A 24,614-nucleotide genomic window follows, 5' to 3' on the forward strand; every position below is an offset into this window, starting at 1 on the left:
TTACCGTTTGCTTTCACCTGAAGTGTGTATTGGAGAATAAGAGGGATGTGCAACAGTTTGAACACAATGAATGATGACAGCATAAAAACAACAAAAACATTAATTGCAGAGATACAATTGACCATTAATTTATATGGAGGGTCAAGCAAAGGTCAAGCTGCCATATATATCAGGAGGTCATAGCATTGCTGGTCCAAGGTCAGCTCCCGAGTTTGGCTTTTTGGTTTTAAATACATTTTAAGCTTTGAATACCTGTAGTATTGGTAGTAAATTGATGAAAGTATAATCTTTACTGTTTTACCGTTGTTAGCCGAGAGAACGACCGTGACAGTAACCTATGTTAATGGTTTTTAGAAATGACAGTGACGCCAGGCTACCTGCCATCGATACTGTAATAGCTGGCTAGTAGTAGGCATTGCTGATTGGTTATTTATTTTCTAAGACAACATTTAGGCTACCAAAAATGGATGCAAAGATCACCTTATACCATTGACTGTGTGGAGGGCTCATTGATTGCATGTTAGCAAATGTACTTAGGTCCTGGTTAGCTTACAGCAAGACTCCAGAAAGCCATCTTTTTACTTACGCCCTGTTGGCTTGAAAGGTTGATGCACAAAGTTAGTAGCTTCTTCCATTAGCAATCGACAGCTCTGTTCAGCTCGCTCTGTATTTACCACATGCTTTAATGGTCACCAAACACCATTGGACAACACCATTTATTTATAGTAATTTTAAATGAAAGCTGAAGTTAAGTTAAAAGTGATTCTGTCATTAGATAAGACTTCACATGCACATAGTGATTTCTCTCTGTTCCATTGATTATAAGATGGAATATCATGGCGTGTTGTTGTATGAAACAGTATATACTCAGTCTTCTCAGACACTGATAAATGTCCATGTCCTTTAACAATGAATGCAATTAGCAAAAAATGTAAAAATAGTTATTTAACCAGAGGCCAATGGATTCAAATCTTCATAAATAAACTGCACTTTGGTGGCAACATACATGTGAAACCTTGTCTATGTGCACGAGTGGAAGTAATTTAATGGCTCACTTTAACTTCCTGGAGGCCCCTCACTCTCACATCTTCAATTCCCTCGCTTGTTTCTACCTTCAGTGGAGCAGACTAACTTCTTAATTGGCATAATAATGTGATTAATTGCCTTCTTGTCATTGGGCCCACTGAGTTTTACACTGTAAAGAAGTATAAATCAGGCGTGTATTTACAAGCAATCAAATGCTCACGATCGAAAGGAACATATAAAACATGCCCAGCTGTGCAAAGTAATTGGTTCTGCTTTATTAGCTGTGTGTCATTAGTTAGAAGGGAAGGCATTTGGATCAGAAGGATGAGTTATTTTGCCATAAAGTTAATTTTTTCTCATTTTCGGCTAAGTATTACCATTAAAACATCTTGCTGAATGCAGTAAACATCACATTGCGTAGGACTGTAGTTTTTCTTTTCCGCTGCAGTGATATTAAACTTTGCCTTTCAGATGGTATTTACTCCTTGTAACTGCTGTCAGGCAATATTTTGATTCAGGTTTTCCACATAGTTAACAACAGTGAGCTTCAGTTGTCACAGCCGTATCAAACAGGCCGGAAACTATAAAACATACATTGACTTTGCCAAGTTCATTTACAGACAGTGAAGAGTTTGTAACATTATTCAAATTATATTTAGAATGTCACCATGAAGCAACACCAGCATCTAGTGTTCAGTATTGTAACGATTCCGGTTCCAATACCGGTTCTGCTTATCGATTCCGGTTCTTTTTGGTTGTTATCGGTTCTTGATTTCAATTCTTTGTGAGGGTCAGAACTTATCACATGCTTATTTCACAGGGGAAAAAAACTATTTATGAAAACCTTTACACAAATGTATATTCATAATCACAATTCACTTCAGAAGGTTTGTGGAAGCTGTAAATTAATTTCATACAGTTTAATGTGGTTGATGTTCTTGAATAATATGATTCAATAATAATCAGTTTATTGGTTTTTTTCATTGACAAGTACACATTTCCAGACGTTGCTACGTAGCAGCTTTACTGACTTTGCGAGTCCAGCGTGCCGCATGAAGACAGATAGGCAGGCTTGTTTACTTCATAGAGGAAATGGCGGTCAATGTAGACAAAATACGAGTTGTGTTGGAGGAAAACAAACGACTCCTAGTGTTACGATCGGTTCTTACAACCCCACAGGCATCACATCCCACTTTAAATGGAAATATGTTTGTATAGTGAACTATTATTGTGTATTATTACTATGAACAATCACGATTTTCAAACATAACTCAAATGTAATCTTTCTACAGTGTCCTCCTTCATGCATACTTGGGACATATGAGATCCTCACCTCTTGAGCTACGTGTTGCTCTCCATGAATGAATCCTGCTGCTGCTGACAATCTTTTATATGTTCTCTCTTTCAGCTTATCAGTGAGATGGGAAGGTGGGGGGGGGGGGGGGATAAACATACCATTTCCCAATCTGTCCCTTACCATACTACACAATAAAGTAGCGATTATCTGGGTTTGGGCTTGTGGTAGTTAAGAACAAATGCTGATGAAGCTCTGATGTCTATAACAGCATCCAGGTGCTCCTGCATATTAAGACGCTTTATGGTCACATAATTAAGGGGAGACACTATTGTCTTGATTGGTGTGCATCTTGATTCCAGGTGGCAAATAGCATACTAATGCATCCTTACAATGCAAGGCCAAGGTTGTGGACAGGCAGGGGAGTTGGTGACAGTTTTTCTGAAGCCTGAGTATGACAGATTGTCAATTAAATCACATTATATGCAATTATTTACTCTATTTCAATCTGAAATTTATTTTCCAAGCACATTAAATAGACTGCCATTTGTGACAGCTCTATAGACACACTGCAAGAGGACAGTGAAGGTCTATAAGTATATAATTTAATAAGTCTACAGTCTAGTGAGCTCAGTGAGTCGTGTACTTATACACCGCGGTGCTTTAAACTAAATACCAATGCCAGTAAGCCTTGTGGCCTGAAGTCAAGGGATCACCGAAGTTCTTCCAATGTTTCCTGTGTGGGGTATTAATATTTGTGCCAAATTTTATAGCAATCCATCCAATATTTGTTGAGATATTTTGTTCAAAGACAAAAAAGTCAAGCTTGTGGTGGCGCTAAGGAAAAGTCAACAGACCGTGAGAGTTGAGAAGACGCATCGTTGAGATAATTCCCTTTGTCCTGCTGGTGGAGCTACATTAAAAGTCATCATAATATTTTGGATTCATACTCTGGGGACCATGAACGCCTGTACACAATTCCCATCTGTTTCACGGCAGTGCTAGCATGGCTTAAACAATCTGTGTCGAGATAAGTACCTTTTAGTACGTATCATTTGTTTCTAATATTGTCATATTAAGGTTATTAAGACAACGATGGATTTTTCAATCTGGAATGTCAAATGCGTTTGGCTTCTCTGTGATATCAAGGACAGACAAAAAACTCCCCTCTCACAGCCCATCAATATTCTGTGGCCATAGTGAGAAACTGGGTTCAAGCTTAATAAGGGGATCCAACGGATAAATGATCAAATAACAGGACAGCTATTGTCCTTGAACTCTTAATGGCGTACTAATAGCACAGGGTGTCAAGAATGATTTTAACAAGTGTGTCCTGAATCAAACTTCTTTTTTTGTTATCTCTCTGCCTTTGGACTTGGAGATAACTGTCTCCTTGTTCTCTATCTCTGTCTCTCTCTCTCTATCTTTCTCTCTTTCTTATTCATCGTCGCATTACCAACTCAGGCACGCCTTTTGCATAATCACCATCCTCTGTGTTTCCTCCTGCAGTCTGGATAAGGGGACTCATTATAGTAGAGAGAGTAGCAGGCGGGGGCCAGTGTGCATTGCGTAGGTCACACTGTTTGCTAGAGACTCGAAAAGATCAGGAACTTCTCCTACAAAAAAAACCAAGACTCGGTACAATTCTGACAGTGTAAGCCTTGCTTAGCTTCAAATACAATATAATAGATATATATCATTTGATTTACTTTATGTGGTTTGAAAACTCAGCATACGGCAAAAGCTTTTGCTGATGTGCTGCCACTGTTTCTAGTATCGATTCCTTGTCTCTTCTACTGTAGGTCCTTCTAATTTCCAAGCATTATGTTTTCAAGATGTTTGAATTTGTAATCATTAGGTATTGATCCTCGTTGTGGCTTTTAAACTTACCCGTCATCTTTCTTTTTGTTTCCCTCTCCTCTCCTTCTAGACAAAAGACGGAGAATAGGGACCACCACAGCTAAAGAAGAGAGAGAAGAATATGCCATGGCTGAGGGGATGATTGCTTCTCAAAGTGGTAAGCAGCAAACATTTACAGTCTCTTAGCTGTTTTGTTCCAAATTCCATTTTGAACGTTTTCATTACTTTTGCGTCAGGCAGAGAGAAATCTACAAATAACATTAAGCATAAGAAAAGCCCAACCTGTGGTCTCTGGTTGGTCAGGTGACACGATGATGTCACTCACTACCTGCGACCACCTTGAACTTACTTGTGTAGCTCTCACCCAACCGACACACTTTCTTTCTCCATTTGTGGTCATTGCAGAGAGTAAGAAACACTTCCTCACTAACCAGAGTCCTCCAATCAAGGACCACTTTTAAACACATAAGTATGCCATTACCTCATAAGCCAATGAATGAATTGTGGATCATTTAATCAGGATATACACGCTGAGCTCTGTGACACTGAACCTGTTCAAGTCTTCCAGCTTCATTGTCTTTATGTGCTCCTGCAAGTGTTAAGTCAGTGCCCCCTGTCGCAGCCTCTCTGACCGCTGACACACAAATCATTGCTGAATAAAGTCTTGAACTCATCAATGCAGCGAGGACGAGCAGGTCACAACAGCAGTGCGTGTGCCATCTAAGGAAAAGGGCTCACATTGTCACCTTGGCTTTTCTGTCACACCAGGAGCATCCTTTAACTTTACAATGAGTCCATGAACTCCTCGCAGCTTGTAAAGAAAGCTCTTATGATCAATAAATCATTCAAGATGATGCATTGCAAAATACTGCAAGTACCTTTTCTTCATGTGTTGCTTTTAGACTATTATAGGAAGCTATCCTGAGAGAAACTCATTATTATGTACTTATTCACACGTAACATATCATTTAGTTTGGCATTAGTCCTGTGTGTTTAACAGACATTTAGTCACATTTATTAAATGTTTTTACTTAATATTTTTAGCTTATTAGAGGATAAATGTGTGCCAGACAGGTATTCTGTGTGTCAATGTGTAAAGTGTATAAAACATGAGATCACCTGCTCTGTTCATGAAATAACCTGATCCTGTGAATCCTAGTGGAAGCTCATTAACATCCATTCTTAATGCTTCTTCAAATATCAAGGGATAAAGAATAACAGTTGAATGGAGGAAGCCATTACAGATACATTTTAAACCATGATAACATTAGTACATACATTCTGCAAAGCTGGTTGCAACTGAATATAATACGTGTTCTTCCTGCAGACCTACAGAACATTAAATATAATGAATGCCAGACAGAGACAGAGACTAGATCTTTTGTCATAATGCAATAATCTAGTTTGACAGTATATACTAACTGAGGATATAGAAACGGTTAAATGCGTGACATTCAGGGGATGCCAGTCTTATATGTCACAAACATCTAATTAAAGCTGACTTGATGACATCCGCACTGTGCATTACACTGATAAACAGCACAGAACAGTGGATTCCCGTCAGGCATGTTTGTTTTGTCAGGCATGTTGAGTGCAGATCCATCATTTCTGAATCCAATGCCAGCATTCGTGCATCAAAAAAGATCATCTTGACAAGAGTTTTAATTTACAAGTCAAACTCCAGTTGACTTCATCTGCCAGTAGCCACGCTTTTGTCAGATTGTAGATAACATGTGTGAGTATCTAAATGTGTAAGAGTATGTATGTTTGCATGCACAAACTTGAGCGTAGCGACGACTGTGTAGGCAAGTGCGTCTGCATCTGTGTTTGGGGCAGAGAAAGAGATAGAAAAGTAACAGAGGTGATGTTGTGTGAAGAGACGGGGGGGCTGCAGACAGATAGTGTCGTTCCCTCAGTATCACCATTAAATCTTAATCTCCTGGCCCCTCATGGGAGGAGCCAGCCGAGCATTGGGATTGTGTTTTGCATCTAAATGAAGATGTTGTGTTTCTTCAGAGGGGGCTTTATTGAGACAAAGTTTGATGTGTCTGTCCTCAACGTTATGTACATCTGGAGGCACAGGCTGATCATCCAGCTGCCGCTGTTCCTACTGAAGTCTTGTTAAATTCCGATGCTTCGTAAACTCTAACTCTAATCAATTTAAAAGGAAAGGGGGGAAAACAAAACTCCCAAGGATGTGTAGTTATCACCAACTGTGTGGAAGTTTCAGCAGGTTGCATCATGGGGGCTGAGTTTTCATGGTAGTCAATACCACCAGCAAAAACCAGAGATTATAATTAAGATTGTTCTTCTTTTCTTCTAACTGATTTACAATATCATCATCATGCTTGTTGATCAGCATCTATTAGTATGTATATATATATATATATATATATATATATATATATATACATATATATGTATATATATATATATACATATATATATATATATATATATATATATATATATATATATATATATATATGTATATATATATATATATATATATATATATATATATATATATATATATATATATATATATATATATATATATATATATATATATATATATATATATATATATATATATATATATCAGGGATGCAGCAATTGTGAATACTGGGCTGATACCGATGTTTAATTAAACAATTTGACCAACAGCAAATACCGATGTTTGTTGTTGTTGTTGTTATGTTTTAATTTCACTATCTGTGAATGAGCAAATGTTCAATCATACACATTTAGAGAACAGCCTTTTTTTTAAAGAAATAACTGCCTTTTAAGCCTGTAATACAACCCGGCCTAACAATTAGGGTCTGTCGCACGGACCTCTTCAAGCCTCTTCTATACAATATATACAGTAGTGGGTCCCTGCTCCACGCTACACCAGTTTGGGGGTCCCTGGCCTGAGAAACGTTGAAGACCCCTGGTCTATTCCATCTAAGTGAAGCAACTTGTCTATATTGTCTTTCCCTTTGTACGTATTTCACATTTGTGACATGACAGCATAACATTTTAAAGACTTGGTGTGCATTTGTGCAACAAATATCATCCTGATAACTGTCCTAGAAATAACAGAATTGGCAGGAAATCCACTTTTGCTATCAGTTAACTTTAAGTACGGAAGGGCATTGACTTTAAACTGCCCCGAAGACGAGATTAACAATATCTGACCGAAGTGCACGTCAACGAGTAATTGGAAAAATAAAGTCCAGAGTAAAATGAAGTTTGGTTCTGAGGAGATAATGGTTATTATAACTCTGAAGTAGTTTGGTGTAGTGTTGAAACACTTCATTTAAGGAGCAGATGAGGAGAACAAACACGGGTGTTTTGAGAAGGCTGGTTATTTAGATGTTGACGCCTCTCATGTGACCTCCACCACTCTGTTGCTGTCATGTTCCAGCTCCCGTGCAGGATTGAATGTGTTTGTACTTTTTGTAACCCATTCATCCTCCTGTGAACAATCCCCCAGGTAGCTCATTGTGATTAATTAACTCAATACAGTACATCAGTCAAGGCATGTTGCATCCTATTAGCTTCACGTCGTGTTGACCCTAAACATTCCTCATGTTCCACCGTCTTGAGTCCTTTCTCTGGCGTTATTGTCTGTTTGTCCTGGCAAATGTTCAGTTTCTCATAGAAAGTAGAGAAGTGAGCACACCACCTGGCCCTCACTGGAATGACATGTGCTGCTTCCACGTCCTCTCTCAGCACAAAACGACACCACCTTCCCATCTTTTAAGTTGGGAGAAGAGGTGAGCGGCACGTGACGCACGTTGCGTTTAAAGACGCCTCTCAAAATTCTCACCTGCTAAATTTAATTCCCTGTGAAGCTACACAAAAAGAACTGTGACAGAGCTTTTAATTATGGTTAAGGGAAGAATATGAGTGTTTACCTGGAGGGATTAGAGACTCTCGTGCTGACATTTGCAGATAGAGGACATGATTTCAGTTTTTTTTTGTATTTGTTGTTGTTTTTTCTAAATTGAAGTGCTGCATTTTCCCTCAACATCAATTGGACCCAGTATTATTAGATCTGGCTGCTTACTTTGAGATATGAAAGCAGAAAATAATCTCTCTGAAAGAGGTAGGCTCTGACAGCACACTGAGACGTAGTGGAAAGCCTGGCTGCGGTTTCAAAGGGAGAACACAGTAAGAAGACTGGTTTGGAGAGGAAAGCCTGCTTACTGCAGATAGAAGACGGGGATAAACTAGCAACGATGCTCCGTACCTAGTTCTGATTTATTATGAATATGATTGTTTTTGCTCGCAGCTCCTTTCTTTTAGCTTGGAAACAAAGGCACCCTCTTGATTCGAGAACAAATGTTATTTAGTGAAGGATGCAGCGGAGATGATACATAGGAAATACAATGAATGTGCTGTCCTGGAATCCACCAGTGTTTCATTTCATAGTGATTACTGGAAACATTCTAATTCTTGTCACTGACTAGATATTAAACTTGTTTCTTTCTTTATAATGAGGTGGTCCGCTAGGCATGGACTGTTCCCCCCCCCCCCCTCCCCAAATTGTGGTAAGACACATTCATTGGAATGGAAAACACAGCATTCATCTTGTCCAGTATAATGTCTGCTGCTCACATGCCTCATTATTCTTGGTAATAAAATCATAATTCCACCAAGTTTATTGAATTTATCATTAATTTCTCCGTCCAAACATATCATTTAAAAGTCTGGCAAATGCCAAATGATGCTGTCTTGTTGTTGTGTGTGGAACTGTATACGTTCTACCAAGTATTTTGTGATTTAGATTTTTGGAATAATTTGTGACAAATAACATGAATACTGTATCAAACACACACCACCGGACAGGTTGCTATGACAGCACGTGTCTTAAACTGCTTCAGAAACCTTCCCATGAACTCTGAATGACTATTTAATATTAACATGTATACTAACTGGAAGACTGCAACAGTTAATATTCAATAAGTATGTAAGTAAAGGTTTATTCATGTGTATAGGAACATAAGTAACAACGATAACAGGTGGTCGTGTTGATTGCTAAAACACGTTAGTATACACAGTATAGTGTAAAGCTTGTGTTAAGTGTCACCTGCCTTTACTAAAATAGAGATGCATCATACTTAGATATTAAGCTTACTATGCAACTTCTTCTCAATTCTCATCTGTCAGGCGTTCGAGAGTTCTCTCGGGGCCCTCGTGCCAATTAACTCTGTCCCACCAGTATTTTTAGAGCAGGTGTCGCATCTTTCACAAGGTGGATTGGCCATTTTTGAAAGAAACTCGTCATCTTAGTATGGCTAACCTTCTATTATCCTCTGACACTGTCCTCAAAATGCTATTATGAGCTGATTAGGGAAATGCCAGCAGTGATCAGAATTTTTGGCCTTGATTAGAGAATATTCACCCCTTTTGTTACTGTCAAGACTGATCAAGAGGAGACATGGTTTGCTAAGTGAGTGAACGTGACTGGGAGCGCCATAACCATCATCTCTGTAACACCGCGGCTCTCATCTCAGAGAGAACATATTAACATGCTGGCGCACTGTCATCCCCGGTGCCCTACTTAGACCAGATGGGCCTCATTCAGGTCTTTCACAAAAACACAGGCGTGATAGGATCTTAAATGTCAGTCTCAATATCACCAAAGCCATAATTAAGAATGAGCTAGCAGAAGGACATGTACTTTTGTGTCCCGGTTAGATGGATTGTCTCATATCAGGGACATCACAGGTTGAATTACCTCCATGACTATTTCACCAAGAGGCTACGCAAAAAAAGTCAAATTTGTATTTTTATTGTATCATCACACTAACAGAAGTCATTGAAGAGACTAAATGATGTAAATAAAGTAAAACAAAACCATTATCTTTCCTTGTTAAGACATATCACATCTGTTATGTAACCCCTACATATGACAAACACATGCGTGCAGAACATTAACCTTCAGTTGTTTGTGTACGCAACATGTAATCTGTGTTTCACGATGTGTTTGTGTTGTGTTGCTCAATTTTCCAGAACATTTGTCCATTTATAGTCGTGGTGGATGATATGAAATATATTCCATGAGACAATATGCACTTGTGAACCTGACAGATGTTTATGCTAGGGATTTAATTTATTGGATTAGACATACAGTAAATATACATTTTCAACGGTTTAGAGCATTTTGTCCATGTAGCCCACTCCTACTTACTTACCCAACCAGTCCAAAGACTAGATGAATCATGTTTCATAATCATTTTAGTATTCTTCCAAGATTATAGCCAATTAGATGTGATGATTTAATAAATGAATATATTGACTGATCAAATAACAAATATATGATATAACTGATAGATTCGTAGCACCATCATGAGTTGCAGCCCATGTTATATCTCTGAACAGACCCACACCGCATCACAGCTATGTGAGTATATTTATGTATTTGGACATTGTTTGCACACAACTAACTCTCCACTGAGCCTCCATGTTGGCACTCACTAAGGTTATCAGGCAATGTTTTGCTGCATCTGCATAAGTGCAAACCGATATGCATGAAAGAATGCGAGGCTTGTAAGGAGATGGTGCGGCGAACTAACCTTTGAAGATACCAGAGATGAATAAAAGAGGGAAGCAACCAGGTGTTTATTAGATGTTCCTGTTCAAGGCTTTGTCCTCCCACATAGCCCACAATTATAGAAAACTGTAATAACAGAGTGCAATGTGGGAAATCAAAGGCTGCGCTCCCTGTGGCTTTCCTCCCCTTGCGTTTGTTTGGGGGGGGGGGGGGTTTCTGTTGTTTTCCGTACAGGAAATGCAAGGCTTCTAATTAAGTCTTGGAAGTGGAGAACGAGGCATCTTAGTTGGCCAACTGTGAGCGGCTATCGCAAACTCAACTTCGATGTTTAATTTATGTGTGCTCAATTATTTGTGGATGCCGTGATCTGTGTGTACATGGGGCTTTATGCAAACTTCGAGTCTGTGCAGTGTTTGTGAGTTTTGGACAAAGAAATAACGAAGATATATGAAATGTGAAGCAAAAGTGCAGAAGTGCAGAAGTGCATAAATATAGTCGGGTAAATGTGGTCTATCCGACGGCTCTGTGTTTCTCTTTCTCCTTTTCCCTCCCCACTTACTAAATTATACATTCATTGCACATTCACTCACATTTACATTCATAGTATACAAGCACATGTATACACTTAACCTACAGAAGATATTTTGTTTATGTTCATTCACGGGCGCTCTTAATTTATACAAAACATACCTAACCCAATTTAAGGCAGAAACCATGTAATATTGTTTATGAAGGCAAATCGTGAATTCTAAATGAGGAAAGCCAACCCCAATAAGCTTTGTGTATTCTCTCTCTCTCTCTCTCGCTCTCTCTCTCTCTCTCGCTCTCTCTCTCTCTCTCGCTCTCTCTCTTCTCTCTCGCTCTCTCTCTCTTCTCTCTCGCTCTCTCGCTCTCTCTCTATCCGTTCCTCGCCACATACATCCTCTAAGACCTTAGCTATACCAAATTATATCAGCAGCAGCAGATGATGATTGGGGCTTAGAAGGTGGATGAGGTAATGGCAACCATGACACTGCTGCCTACAATGGCCAAGAGGATTGGAAGAAGGGGAAATGCAGGGAAAATAAATGTTTTATGCAACATTTTGTCACAACACAGTTAAAAAGGATTGGGGATACAGATCAATGGAAGTGAGGGATGTGGCCATATACAGATAAAGTTACCGAGAGAGGGCAATGCAAAATATATATAAATATATATATATAAATATATATATATATATATATTATATAGGCAGAATTTAACAAAGAAAGATTATAAGCGTATCACAACAATCGCTCCTTGTTATGCAGTTGTTGACCCCAGAACGCCTCCAGTCAAACACAAGCATCAGAGCAGCGCATGTGTTAAGATGGAAGAGTGAAGCGATAATGCAGATTCAAGTGGTCATGCTTGGTCAGCATATATAATGCTGACAATTTAAATTCATAGCAGCACCACAGAAAACATGGGCATGTTATTTTTTTAAAAAGAAGTTCATGGAAATAGACATGCTAGGGTTTCGCCAGCAAAATAGATTTCCTCTGTAACTCTCGTGTAAAGAAACCCTATGCTGGTGAATGCACTGTGACCGGCTGGAAATGCTGATAGGTAAATGGCCAATGGAGCAACCGCAATGAAACAAACAAGCCTATGTCATGCAGGAAATTAGACTGAGAGGAGCAATACTGCACCTAACAAGCTTACAGCTCTTTGAATAAGGTGATTGAGAGGGAGGCAGTTTCCTGGGCAGGAGCACTGGACCATCAACCTTCAGTCTCACATATCCGATGGCCCCTGTCCAAGAATTACACACACACACACACACACACACACACACACACAACAAGGTGAGAGAAGGCACTTAAGGGCCTCTGCTTCACTGGAGCTGTTCAGTATCCAACAGAAAATCTGTGGTTACTTTACTGGACCAAACATCCTAGATGAGAATGTGTGTTACTTGGTTTTTAAATGGTAACGTTCCTGAAAGGAGACTTTAGTTTTAGATAGTGTAATGTAATAGTGTCGACCACACAATACTTATATATATATGTAAGCTAAACAGATAGAGATAAATATAATATGGACACCGTTTTCTTAACTGATAGGTGCTGCTAGTTGTTCGTCATGCCACCTCTGCTTCATTCCTTCTTACTCATTTTAACATTATGTAAGAAACTACGGAAATGTAAAGGCAAGCCAGCACAGTTTGACGTCTAAGAAGCTAGCACCAGTAATGTTTGCCATTTTCGCTTGAATAATTAATATTACGATTATCAGAATTGTAGCTAATAAATGTTCCATAGATTGACTAAATGATTAATCAAATAATAATTTCCGCTCTAATCCGGACTTTAAAACATTTCCTTTGGGGGATGTCACGGATGCCATGCCATGTTGCATCCACATGTGTTTCACAAATTCCATTATTAGGTATATGAATGGTTATAAAACCTCCTGTTGGACTATTACTTTCTGTAGGCAGGAATGCCTACAAGAAGGCAGGCCAACCAGAAACCTAAGGGTAGCTGGTTTGATCTCTATCCGTGACAGAAGGGAGCATTTGTGAGCTTGCAACTGAACGACATTGCATTTATGATGCCACTATCCACCACTAAGTACCCTTGAGCAAGTGTCTGAGCCCCCACACAACTGCTCCAGGAACTCTTGCACCCTGGCTGACCCTGTGCTCTGATGCCTCTGATGAAATGCATATCCATTTGTATGTAAAACCTTGGCAGGCTATGCAAAGACATTGATCCTTGAACTACAACAAAGACAGAATTGATGCATACATTGTGGAAAATTGAAAATACACACACTTTGATCTCAGCAGGCACTGCACCCAAAACAATATTGGTACATTGTAATTTAGCATATTTAAAACAGGAGGAAGAACCTCTCTCTCCCAACACCCTCATGATTCCGCTTTACATGGACTGAGTCCTCGGCCCATTTACAGGGAAATATACGATGCAGGTGGCTCATAAGACTGCATTTTATGTGTTCAATCGGGAGTGGAAATGGTCTTGAGTGATGGGGCTCGGTGAGGGAGTGGACTTCATTGTTACGCCTGACTGAAGGTGAACCTGACCTCGTGTGGGCCGGAAAGAACAGTTAAAATACAAAAAGTGTAGCATAAGCACACACGGCAAGTTCAGTGGCTCTGAGGGGTCATTACCCCAAAGAGATGGACTAGGAACACTGCCAGGCCAGGGCCATTATCAGTTTGTTGGTACAAGTGATTACGGTTTACTCTACCATAAAAATCACACAGTGCACTCATCGTAAACTGTATTAGGTTTGCCTGCCGAATTGACATATTTTTTGTTTATTAGTCACTTTCCATTTATTTTCAAAGAGGCCATTCACCTAAATCATAAAACAAAATACAATAAATATATATATATATATATATATTGTCTCTTACTCTGACAGGCTTTGTTTGTTTTTGTTTTTGGTAGATAAATAGAATGACAGACATTCAGATAGACCATTTTGACAGTGAACGGTAATGAAATCCATATAAAGAAATACTCTTAAGCAAGTGGACTTAATGAAAAAGAAAAATGTAACAATAGAAGCCTCTTTGGGAATAAGCAGGAACAAATGTGGCATTTAAAACCTAAGCAGTAAATAAGAGAAGGCAAAGCATGCTGGGATGCAGAGGGGTGTGAAGAAATTGGCCATTTGTCAGCTTGGATAAGGTCACTATGTAACTTGCAGACAGCACAGTAATTGACTGCAGTTGGGATGTTCTCACTATCGGTGGCTCAAATGAAAAGCCATGGAACTTATAATGATGTTCCATGCTTATTATCTTATTTCTAAACAAATGAACATCATCACCAGTGTCATCATCATAATTAAGGCTCTAAGTCCTGCAAACAGCAGGATAAGTGTCAAAGGGCAAACACGCTCCACTGCTTTGAGGAAAGCTCCATGTGGACGCTGTTACATTTCGGTGGGAAGGAGATTTAAAGTTAGTCACTCTGCATGGACATAAAATGAACATGAGAGTGTTATACAATATCAGTACTTATGGGGTGATGAGCGCTGCGCTTTCTGGTCCGAGCCACTGCTAAAAGGTGAAATGTGTGGCATCTCACTGGCATGTGGCAGATACGCACATCTGTGGGTAGCCTTCTTAATTAAGTTTGCAATGCTTGGATGAATGCATTTGAGATTTGACCCTAATTGTTTATATTCACACTTATTTAAGTCATATTGAGGAATACATGGGGAGGGCTTGAATGCAGTAAAGAATAAAAATCTAGCATCGTATTAAAATAGTAATGCACATCACATTAGGATTTGAAAGACCTTTCAGAAAGTGACCGTCGAGCTCATTCATATTAATATATACTGTGTTTGTATGCCGCGGTATATGAGCTGTTGTCACTATTGTTTTCACAAACAAGTAGAAGCACCATAATGAGATGTGTCAGAACGCAGGAGGGGTTTTTGATGGGACAGCAAACATCCCCACAGCTGCACAAGGAAGATTTTTAATTATTACCACATACTGTAAAGGAATTATTACCTGCTGTGCATGACCCTCCTGGCAAGCAATACATGAAAGCCATTTCCACAGCTTGGAACTATCTTAGAGTGTTGAGGAATACAACGAATGATGGGTCTTTGTCTGTGGAATTAGGATTGCCAACTATTGTTGAACATCATAAGTACTGTCTCTGAGCCATAGTGTGTTTCATCCCTTGGGAAAATATCATAATCGTCCTCGTTGGACTGTATGTATTATTGTATTGTATTATTCTTTTTAAATCCAACATATACATGTTGTGATGGGAACAATAGAGTCCTTTTAACATGTGATTAAATGTGGAAAAATAAATGATTGAACAAACAGTACATATACTTCAAAAGTACAGTGCAACTCAAAGAAACTGTGACTGCCAATTAACTGATCACCAGCAACTTTTATTAAAAACCTTGCATTCTAATTTTTGTAGTCCGTCTTTAGCGCATTCATCCGAGCATTTCTTACTTAATTAAGACGAGTTACACGCGGTCATGCCTATAATGCCACGTGTCAGTAAGATGCAACCTAACCTTTTGGCTGTGGCGTAGACCAGAAACGCATTGCTTGACGGCCCACAACTAATAACAGCACATTACCTTCGTATTAGGGCTGTCAAGCGATAACAAAAAGTAATCTAATTAATTACAAGCTTTGTGATTAATCGCATATAACAATATTTGCTGTGAGAGCTCCGTGCAAGGGGGGGGGGGGGGGGGCTGTCAGTGCTCTGTGCTTTCTGAGCTCCGAGCAACGGGGGGACGGGCGCCGGGGACGGGTGCTGTCAGAGCTCCGTGCTCCGTGCTGTCGGGCCAAAAGTCAGGGGCATCTAGGAGCACGATTAATCTGCGTTAATATTTTTAACGCGTTCTTTTTTCTGTGATTAATTAATCGAAATGAACGCGTTAATTGGACAGCCCTACTTCTTATATTCATTTTTAGTCTGCATACGGTGATTAACTCTTAATGTATTCACCAACGTATTCACATACTTCACATATTGCTTTGTGCGGTGCTTTTTCTCCTTCCTTGTTTAGTCATGCAGGTACTATTAGGTTGGACTCATGGGGGCTTTTAACAACATCTACACATACATCTTTTCACTAGCGGAAACACATTTTTTATATCCAGCGTATAAAACATTCTATCACAAACTTTTAAGATTCATTTTGGACCTGGTTGGCTCTTCGGGCATAAATAACTCAAATAAAGGGATTTCCTGAGCCTCAAGGAAAACTGATGACGCCAGTGTTATTTTTTCTTTACTGATATGCGTTCAGGAGGGAATGAAATACCATCTTGTTAAAACCTCCGTCTACCTTTCCTATCCACCCCATGCCTTTCATCACCACCAACATGTTCAAGCGGACGCAGATTAAGCCATAAACAAAGATTTTGTACAATACATAATCAAGTACTTCATATTAATAACAACACCATTGTGTATCCTACACAATATTTAGGCCAGAAACAAATTGTTGTTTACAACAAAGATCTGTTTACTGCCATTCCATTTCACCCAATATGTGTTATTTTCCATCACGCCCCAGGAATATATTAAGAGGACAGGTGCCTTCTGTATTCTCTTTGCTGTTTTTGGTTGTTTATGTTTTGGTTGTCTACTCTACTCCATCATGAAAAAGTAAAACCCAAAGAGATGGATTGTTCCTCACTGTTTTTGTCAGTGCTGCTGTTGTGATTGGGTTGTCAGTCTTATCCAAACTGCAGCTGCCAAACCAAGCCTCTACTTAATGCTGTCACTTGGTAAACCATTTCTGGCTGAACCCTTGTCGCCCTCAAGGTCTTAATAACTAGCTTTAGTCGCTACTGAGAAGGATGAATAGCAGTGGTGCCAAGGCAGCCGACTCTCTATGGCACCCTTATCTTTCAACTTGTCTTTCCCAGTCTTGTTTTAATTAGATTAAAAGTTCTGTGCACCTCTAGGGATGAACTGCAGGCCTGGGCCCGTGCCGGAGCCGGAGCCATTGTTTGCAGAGCTCTTTTTTTTAATGCTCAAATGCTGCCAAGACTTTTCTCTGCTGGGGTGCTTCGGTTGCTCAAACTGTGCTTGGCACAAACATCATACAAACTTGTTGACATTGGCAATGGTCTTAGGTGACTCAGTGGCTAAAATGTGTTTATTAAGCAGCAGGTTTACCCTTGTTTGGCTTTAACTTTAGCAAAGTGTGTATTTTTCTTTCCCACATAGTTTAGCTGTCATGTACTTGTTAGGTTTGTCCTTGAAAACTCTCAGACTAATATTCCCTCTCCAACAATTATTATTTGTTTTCCTTTTTTCACCCAGTGATAAATGATGTGAGTCAACATGGCGATGACATGTAATTAGCAAGCTTGACTAAGTTTAAACTTCAAGAAAGCACTGATGACGCATCATTGTGAGTAAATAAGTGCTCGTCGTCAAAGGTCCAGATCAGTGATTTTTGTTGTTTGGCTGCTTGTCAGCTGGCAGATGTACGCTGAGCTTCTTGAGCGTATTAAAGCTGCACCATAAAGAACCTTTACGTACTATGAACTCAATATGATCTAATCCACTCCACATGGGACTTGTTTCAAACCTGTAAATCTGCATGCAGTTTCACCCTATTTTTGATTGTCAGAACGTGGTAAGCAGTTCGACAGCTACATTTCAAGTAGTCATGTGTTTCTGTATTACAGCTGAGAAACACTTCCCTTGATGATGTGTTTGTTTCTTAAGGAGAACGAGATGTTTAAGCTCCAAAATCAGAACTAATCAAACTAAAAATCTACCTTGAATGGAAAATGATTGTTACACAGACTCACGCTGCTTTACTCCGTGGTTCTAAATTGGTTTGATTTCTTTTCTGGACACATTTACTTACAGACAAACATATACTACTAGAAACAGACTATACGACTAACACATGCTGAGAAATACTTAGCCATTAGTTTGTTTTTGGTGTTGAAAGAAACCAGAACATCTGAAGGAATTCCTGTCAATAGTGTTGTAATCGCAATTCTTAAGTGTATCAATTGTTCATCCACCCCTACTTTGCCAACACAGGTAGAACCTGCAATCTCACAACACATTACACAGGTTCAAACCCAGGACTTGTTATTGTACCACACAGACATGATGCTACATGATGTCAACTGAAAGTACTTGTTAGCTGTGTTGGAGGGATGCCTTGCTTGGATACTGCATCATATGAATTGATGTGAAAGTCATTTATTACAATGCAGATCAACCCAACTTACATTTAAAGAACAACACACCCCTGAGCAGCTCTTCAGGTGTATAACCCCAAAGGAAATCCTGCTGCGTACACTCAGCATAGCTCCTTTAACTTCAGTCACATTACTGTAGCGAGGCGTACTGAGCAAAATGACCAGTCATTTAGGTTTATGAGATAGCCCCCTGGAGGACTTGTTGGCTTACCAAAGTTAAACATTGGTCAAGAAGTGGGTCACCCCAATAGCCTGCAACATGAACATTGTTCTACAAGATGCACTCACATCAGATGGTGTGAATTGTTAACAGAATTACAATATTTGAAACATTGATTGCAGTATATTGATAATAACTAAACTTCTTGTACCAGATACCTTTTTTTTATATAAAGCTTGTTAAGAAAAGCAATGGTGTAACATGAAATCTTGAGAAACCTTAGTTTAACATGTGAGCACTCCATGAAACCTTCTAGCAGGCGAAGCGTGTTTCTGTAGCACTTGGACATCATAGAGATAATGCTGATGATATGGCGGTGTGCTTTTGCTGGAATTGCATTTAATTGAATGCAGGAGGTGGATACAAGCAATTACACAGAGGAAAAGTAATAATTGATCAAATAGAAATAGTATTTTATGATCAGTAGTGGAGTGTCCAAAGAATTCAGCGGGACTGAATGGAGATTGAGGGGCTCCAACATGCTTTAACGTCCAACCTTATGATTAATACCTTGATAATTCGGCCTACCTGCTCTACTCGCTCAGATCTTATGCTGACAGCAGAAAGATGTGTGTGCCACTTAAAGTAGTTTGAACAAAGCCAGGGCCAAAGCAATATTTTATTTTATTTATCTTACTTCTCCTGCTATTCATTGCGGCTATTCATTACCTCCCTGACAGCTCAAGCTATAGCGTACATTGATATGTGGGGAAACGGGTTGTAAAGTGCAGGGGAATGTTCCAAGTAAGATATTTCCATTCATTGTAAAGAGATATCCTATCACATTGGAAGTAAGGAAAAGGGAGGGATAAAAACACAAACATGTTTCATGTCCTGCTGTATTGATTCAAGAATAATTATTGTCTATGTAAGCCACGTGCCTGACGTGTAACCTTTCAAGTGCATTTCAATGATTGAGTAAAGTCTGGAGTGATCCACATCAAAGTGGATGAATTGGGTTTCATTGGTAACAGACATTTATAATTGCTCTGCCTCATTTGCATAATGTACGTTGGACCTGTTAGTAAAACCCGACCTCTGGTCAGAGATTAAACAATACTCAGAAATGTGGCTTTTTGCTCCTTGTGACAAAGAGGAAAAGATAATGAGTTCTGGGGGTAAGGGTTTTTGGCACTGTCGAGTGAAATCCCTTCCCCTGAAAATGAAGGCTGTTGGCAGCACATCTTCGTGTCTCCAAATGTATTTACGGGGGTGAAAAAAAGAAAAGAAGCCCGACTTGACCTCGTGCTGTGTCATTGCAACCGCTCGTTGTTTATCTTTGTGAATTCGGCGGGATTAAGTGCATTGTTTACAGGATTATCAGGCATCCTCATTGACCAGCTATGAATGCAAACTGTGATAATGTTTCTGTCCAGGCAAAATGGACGTGTAAAACCCTAACAGATTACCAGTGACTGTGGCTTACTGGGGGTGCTGGCCATACCACAGTGAGACGCTAAGTAACACCAAGCTAGCAAACCAAACAAATACAGCTCCCCCACCATTACAGGAGCCATTTTAAACTCAGTAGTCATATTACAGTGAGTATTCAATGACTAAAATCAAGTAAAATAGATGGTGTGGGTACAAGTAGTTGAAGAGGCTGAAACATGACACATACATGAAGAGACAGAGACAGAAAACATGACAAATCTTTAGTGCTGTTGAGTATTTCATATATGTCCGTGTTCGTTCTGTGTATCTGTTCAAGCAGTTCAAACATGTGAATGAACATGTGAATGAGCGTTGATGATACAGAGAGAAGAGGAAAGAGAAAGACAGTGAATGCTGCCTTGCTTTAAACAAAGACATGTCCCTTTGCAGACGGCTTGTTAAAGCTGCAGAGGATGAGTCAGAGAGCAGTCCCCTAACAGGAGCCCTTGTTGTTCGGAGTCCAGTCTGGTTTCATCTTGTCAGCCTTGCTCAGGGCAAGTAAAAAAAAAAGGAAGAAATGCTGCAGAGGAAGTCTTCTCCATGTTCTCATCTTGACATTTTCCTCTCCATTAAATCACCTGGAGGCTCCGCAATAATTTCTTATCCCAAGATAAAGTGAAACCATCAATGTTAACTGAACTATCACCCACATGATAAATGACCTTGCTTCTGTTTAAGATTAATTTTAATTAGGGCTAGTCCCGAATATTCAGCTATTCAATGATTCGTTCGGTGGGTGTAGGTTTTCTACTAATATATATAGATTTATGTTAGGTTAGTTTTTTTAACCCCTCGAGATCCTTTTGACAAATGTTTTTTATTCAATAATAAATAATAATCCCTGTACATTCCAAGGGAAAATGTCCATAATGGCAGTGTAAGTAAAAAGCCTAACATAAGCAGTGAAAGCAGCGCAATGATCAGATGAAAACAACAACAACTTCATCATCTGTTTAGCCCAGAGCCTTAGCTGCTACTGGAGCATGCACAGGGTTAGGGTGACAGAGAGGCACCGCTTCATTAACCCAGAATTAATACAGTATTAACTGTAGTTTGGAAATACTTGTTCCGAAGCATATTGCTTTTCATCCAGCATATTGCATTTTAAATATCTTGACAGTTTCTGCAAAACATGTATTTATCTCATTAAAATCATTTAGAAACAAAATCACAATACACCACTGAGATTCTGAAGATATAAGACTGTGTTGGCCCAAGGGGGAAGCTGATGTGTGACCAATCTGTATGTGCTTTATTTCAATACAGCACACAGTAGAATTGACTTCTCGGAAAACTTCAGCGTAATGATTGTATTTAAATGTTGTAATGATGGTGAGGGTTAAGGAATGAGGGGAAAAGGGAGAGAGTTCCATATTGACCTCTTAAAAAACATCGCTCATAAATCCTTCTCCTAGCGAAGTCTACAAGCTGACAGGATGTCTCATTAAAATGTTACCTTACAGGTGTTGAATCTACCCTTTGTTCTATCAATAATGGAGTGCCACAAGGGCATATTCCTGGTCCACTGTTATTGACTGTATATAAATATCATTCCGTACACTATTTATTATCCATGTAGGTGTTGGCATGCAGGTATTCTGCTTAGAATAAAGAAAATATTTGCATCTTGAAAATTGCAAAACTACTGTTGACAGTCTGTAGTTCACACAGTTTAACTTTGCACGCTGTGTATTATGTCGACACAATTTAATTTGTGCTGCAAGGACCAATTGATGCAAAGTGTATATGGCAACACAATCAGTAATACTAATTATATTATGCTTATGATTGTAATATATTTGGGTTGTGCATGTGGTGCACAGTATGCACGGTACAGTATGCCCTGTATGTTTTATCCAATATTTGAAATGTACCATAGTTTAGCATTAGTCGTCTACATTTCCGTCACATGTGGATCAATTGTGAGGCCCCACCGAGGCCTCTCGGTACCCGTGTGTCACAGATTGCAGGTGGTTAATATTTCAGTGCAGTGGAGCTGCATTTGGCGACAGCTAAGGAGTTGGGTCAGGTTAACAGGGCTGTTGCGTGCCAGAGCCCAAGAGAGTCTTCAATATTTGATTGCTTTTTTTCTTCTTCAGCTTCCTCTTCTTTTAATGCACTTTAAAATGGATCCTCATATTTGTAGTTAAAGAAATAAGCCCAAATATAAACTATCTTCAACATTTTTGACTCTGTTTTAGGTAAATTGTGCTTAAAAGTATTTGTGTTTGCTGTGTTAGCACAGGAGAATCTGTGATTAATTTAATTACAAGAAACGTGCTGCAAAATGCATGAGCTAGTGTATATTTTATTACTTTTATTACCATTAATAATCTATTACTATTAAATTATTACTTCTGTTATTTCAGGGTGTTTTATTAATGGTATTTAACTTGCACAAGGCTCTACACAAATCGCCGACTCCTGTGACAGTTGAAGGTATAAAAAGTAAAGGATTCAGCAGGTGGGAAGTCTAATCACAGTGAACTTCAAACTGCATCGTCATGATTACCAATCTTTACTGCCTGACGCTTTCAACCAAATCATACTAAAGGGCGGAGCACTTTGTCTTGGACTTCTTTTCACCTTAAAAAATATTTATTTAAAGCAGGGACAGCGTTTCCTAGAAGTCTCTCCGCACTGTAACATTAGCCACTGATCATCTGAGTTGGTAAAAACCTAAGGTGCAGCTTGGATCATTGATCGTGACCTTTAAGCCTGTTCAGACATAGCGGCTTTGAATGTGAAGACAAATAATGTTCTTTTTCAAAAGGGTAGCTTTCAATTAGCTCTCAACAGGCCAGTCCACAGGATCCACCGTTTTATAGCATTTGCAGGCTGCAGAGCCTCAGTGACCACAAAGAAAAGATTATAGTTCTGAAATTCATTTTACGGTTATTGCTTTAAAACCAAATGACATAAATATTTAACATAATAAGAATAAAAGAGCAGAAACTAAATTGTTTTACCGTGATACCCCACGAATACCTTGGCATGCATTGGAATGAAATTAAATGAATCAACGCAAATCTACTGGTTTATTAAACATTGCTTTAATGAAATAATAGTTGTAATATGTTCTGCCAAGGCTCGTTAGATGGTGAGCCATCGCAAAGGGCATGCTGTTGTCAAGATCTTATACAATCATCATATGATACGCAAACTCTGCAGGCTGTCTGGTTTTATCCTGCAGCAAACACAGTGTTCTGGTAATTGAGCTATGACCTGTTCATGCCATAATCAGTTGATCGCTTAATCAATAGTGACAGATGTGTCAGTCTTAAATTCAGCTCTTCAAATGAGAATAAATAGTTGAGGAGGAAAATGTTATTTATTATGAAAAGGCTGTTGTGATCCCGTAGAATATGCTGTCTCTATAAAATGAAGCCTCATAATATTGGTAGAGAGGTTAGTGCAGGCCCCCCTGGTTTGTAGATGGTGGATATGGTGGACTGACAGCAGGTGAATGATGGAAAACCTCATTCTCAGCTAATTCTCACAGGACGCTCCGAAGATAATGGCGGTGATGGATTAGGAGGTGGGCCGTGCAATTTCTGCTCCGTAACACCGGATGGCAGGTTCAACAATGATATTTAGATATCAGCATCCACCAGCCAACTGCGGGAAGAAAGTTGGATTAATTCAACATTGTGGTTCGACACTGTAGACTTTGTCTTTTTTTAAGCTCCCACAACGCTCGTGAAGGAGGTTGTGGAAAATACAGCAGAAGAGAGATAGTAGAAACTTTGAGTTTCTCTGAGAATGTTTATTTTTTTACTTACACAAAAACGTAATAACCTCCAGGAAGCACGGTAATAACTAGAATCTTCTTTCATTATTATAAAAGTCTTACCACATTGTATTGCTAAATGGAAAGCATCTGTCCATTGGCTGCAGTTCCACCTCTCTGTAATGCTTTATACATTATCAAACTTGAACTTCCTTATTGTTATGCATTAGGGCATGACCACTACTGGATACATCAAATCAATGTTAATTCTATGAATATGGAAAGTGGTTAATTCACCTGATGTATCAATGTGTAACATTTACTTTGACATGTACTGTGCATAGCTTTGGTTCAGGTCATCCATAAATAACAAATGTGTGGGTTTGGATATAAGCATTCATCATTATTATTATTATTACTATTGGGGGCAGATCTCCACTGTATAATTAGAAAAGAAAACTGCCACTCTTTTAAAGCAACGTATGTGAGTACAGAAAGAAAACATCCTCTTGGACTCACTGGTATGGAACATGTTTATCAGCGGACCTGTCTGATCAGAGTCCCATCAATTCTCTCCAAAGAGCCATTTGTCCTGGGCATTCTTTGTTGTCCTATCAGAGCAATGTCGCACAGCAAATTGTCTCCCAGGATGCAGTCCGGGTGGTGGGAGATGAAGAAGAAGGAGGAAGTGACAAGAGTGTTGCCCTAAATTGCTATCGATTCAGTGGTTTGAACCTTTTTCTCTAGGAGGGTAAGAGTCTAGAGGGAGCCGGGGCCGAG

The 24,614-nt window shown here is 39.2% G+C and overlaps 1 protein-coding gene across 3 annotated transcripts in view; it reads left to right on the top strand.

Moving 5' to 3' along the window:
* Nucleotides 1–24,614, top strand: part of lingo2 (leucine rich repeat and Ig domain containing 2) — a 197,436-nt gene that overhangs the window by 110,027 nt on the left and 62,795 nt on the right. For all 3 annotated transcript variants that reach the window (XM_029442022.1, XM_029442024.1, XM_029442023.1), the window contains exon 4: nucleotides 4,251–4,337. The gene's annotated coding sequence lies outside the window, so the exon portion shown is untranslated. The remainder of the gene's footprint in view (nucleotides 1–4,250; nucleotides 4,338–24,614) is intronic.

Source organism: Cottoperca gobio, chromosome 10, assembly GCF_900634415.1.
Source record: "Cottoperca gobio chromosome 10, fCotGob3.1, whole genome shotgun sequence".
Lineage (NCBI taxonomy): Eukaryota > Metazoa > Chordata > Actinopteri > Perciformes > Bovichtidae > Cottoperca > Cottoperca gobio.